Raw genomic sequence first — 2609 nt, 5'->3', positions numbered from 1 at the left:
TTTTTTTTTTTTTTTTTTTTTTTTTTTTTTTTTTAGTGAGAAAGTGCTGGCTTGCTAAAAAGTTGGAAGGACAATATGTGTTCAAAATTTGGTTTTCAATTGTAATTTATTTTTTATAGATTGTGAAAGATATTGCTCTCCGGTTAAGCTTTATGGCTGTAATGCAGAGCAAAAAGGTCTCTATATTCTTTTAAAATTGCATCCTGCTTAATTTTCTGGTCTTCCCCTGGATGAAACTATTAAAATTATTATTAAAAAAACCTAGCCGCCCCATTTTTCTTTAAGAAGGCATTTGGTATCAATTTGCACAGCGGGAAAACGTGGTGCAGAAATTCACAATTGTCAAATGTTGCCACTAAAATAAATAGTGAGCTGAATGTCTGGAGCACCAATTTTGCTCCCTCCTCCCATTGTGCCACAGATAGAATTTAACAAAAATAGCTAAATAGCTTAAATTAAAGAATTCAGGCTTTTTTATTTTTCTTTTTTTTTTTCCCCCAGAAAAGCATGCAGCACACAAGCTAAATTTTCCCACAACTGAAGCCAAACACAAGATTGCAATAAACGTGTGATTAAGGTGTGCAGGGTATTAGTACCAAATAATGATGTGCTGTTTATTAAGGGATTTATGCACATGAGTTCTGGAAGAAAAATCTGGACTTTTTTCCCTGCTAAATTCTTTGAGGAAAATGTCCGGTTCAGTCCTGGAGTTCTGCACTTTGCTTGGGGTGCTGGCGGAGCATGTCTCCCGCTGGCTCCAGGACTTAGCCTTTATACGTCTCACCATTGCCTCAACAAAGAGCGTGCTGGGAGATCCCTGCTGAGCCTGACCCAGAAAAGACAGGAAGACCCTGTATTTTGGGTTGACTCACGGTGATCTTGACGTCCAGGGCAGCGGATGGTTGTACGGCAGCCTAACAGCACCTGGAAATGAGCTCCCGCGTGCCCCAGCTGAGGTGCACCCCACGTAACCAAACCTCTGCCCAGGTGGTACCAGGCTTCCCTCTGGGGCGCGGCTCACAGGAGATGTCAGCTGGAGAGCACGGGGTTGGGCAGGTCTAGATGTGCGGTAGGCTGTCTGCTGGCCCGGGGTCATACAGTGCGGGACGTGGGAGAGTTGGTGGAAACGTGGTCGGGGAACTAAATGGTTTGGGTAGAAGGTGTATCCAGCACAATAATGTGTGTATCTCTGCCAAGACACGCCCTCTTCTCCAGTTATTTTAAGTTTTGTAACTTTTGTCACCGTTTACGTTGACAACACGCAGTTTTGTAAACTCATGAAAACTCTAACTTCCCTTTAAATTTTGACATATTCAATACATCTAACTGGGGACAAAAGTAACAGAGTTGGAGAACTTTAACCCGTTGGAAGAGCATCCCTTGAGATGTGTTTTAGAGAGAGATACATCCCCACACGAGTCGTTCACGTCAGGTGCCGACGGCACTTGCGGGATCAGAGCTGCTCGGGGGCTCCGGCCGCAGCCGTCGGAGCAGGTCGGGTCGTGCAGACCACGCTGCTGGCTGCTGGAGGAGGTCGTGCTACCTACAAAATGTGTACATACCCAGCTCTTCCAAACCGTAAAGCTGTAACAGCGAATCTGAAATAAATTAATATTGTTGAAATTAATGAACTGAGAAATTGAAGTTCACATCACTACACGAACAAATTTATTAATATCTGTTGTACATAAATTAATGAGAAATATCATTATGGCAAAAATTAAACAACACTAAAATTAAAGACTGTCTAAATTATGTTTCTACCAAAGAGTTAACTAGGAAAAAAGCAGTAGTTGTTGGCATCTCAGTCTTTATCTGTTTTTTTTTTTTTAAAAAAAAAAAAAAGGTGGCGGATCAGGGGTGTTAATCTCGTGCCTTTTTATGGTGCTTGGCCTCCAGAGTTAGGAGCAGGTGTAGAGTACTTGGCTTCAGTCTTAGAGAGTCCTTGGCTCGCTCAGCCCCGCGGTTATAAAGCGCAATTGTGGAAATGGAGGTTTTCTGCCCGGGTGCCAGGCCTGGGCACAAAGCGGTGGTCGGTGGGTTCCCACCGCGGGGACATCCCTGAGGGGTGTCCGACACGCCCGGGCATGGCCGTGTTGGTCCTCGGCTGTCCCGAGCCTGGCCGTGGCCTCGCTCGCAGCCCCGTGCTGGGAGAGGGGCTGCTCGTGTGGGAATCGGGGCGCTCAGCCCACAGAACCCCCCTCTCGGAGCCTCCGTCGGGGCGTTTTGCTGGGAGAAGCGCGTACCCGTGGCCCCTCGCTCAGAGGCTGCCGTGCCGTGGTGTGGAGGAGCCGGGGAGCCCATCCTGCTCCCGGCCGGTGCTGAGCATCGCGGGCGCTTTGAACCAGATGTGCCTTACACAAGCATGCTAATAACGGCTGATTTTTTTTTTTCTTCTCTTTTTCTTTTAGCTATGTCTGGGCTTGTAGTCCCGCCAATGTAAAGTCACTTTTGTTTACCTACCGTAGCACCAAGCTTCAGAGGATGGGCTTAGGGGACAAGTTTAGTATATTAAGACATGCTGATGGAAACAGTATCTTCACACAGAATCAGCAACAAATCGAAATGCTACAAAAAAAAAAAAAAAAAAAAAAAAAAAAACAAAAAAA

The 2609-nt window shown here is 45.8% G+C and overlaps 1 long non-coding RNA gene across 1 annotated transcript in view; it reads right to left on the bottom strand.

Annotated features, from left to right (window-relative positions):
- Positions 1 to 1655: 1655 nt before the first annotated feature.
- LOC113481565 overlaps positions 1656 to 2609 on the bottom strand; it is a 20497-nt gene continuing 19543 nt past the window's right edge. Inside the window, exon 3 of the long non-coding RNA XR_003398698.1 lies at positions 1656 to 2568. This is a non-coding gene — a long non-coding RNA (uncharacterized LOC113481565). The remainder of the gene's footprint in view (positions 2569 to 2609) is intronic.

Source organism: Athene cunicularia, assembly GCF_003259725.1.
Source record: "Athene cunicularia isolate RWA chromosome 6 unlocalized genomic scaffold, athCun1 chr6_part1, whole genome shotgun sequence".
NCBI classification, from domain to species: Eukaryota; Metazoa; Chordata; class Aves; order Strigiformes; family Strigidae; genus Athene; species Athene cunicularia.
The sequence above is the reverse complement of the archived record's forward strand: the minus strand, read 5'-3'. Positions and strand labels throughout refer to the sequence as shown.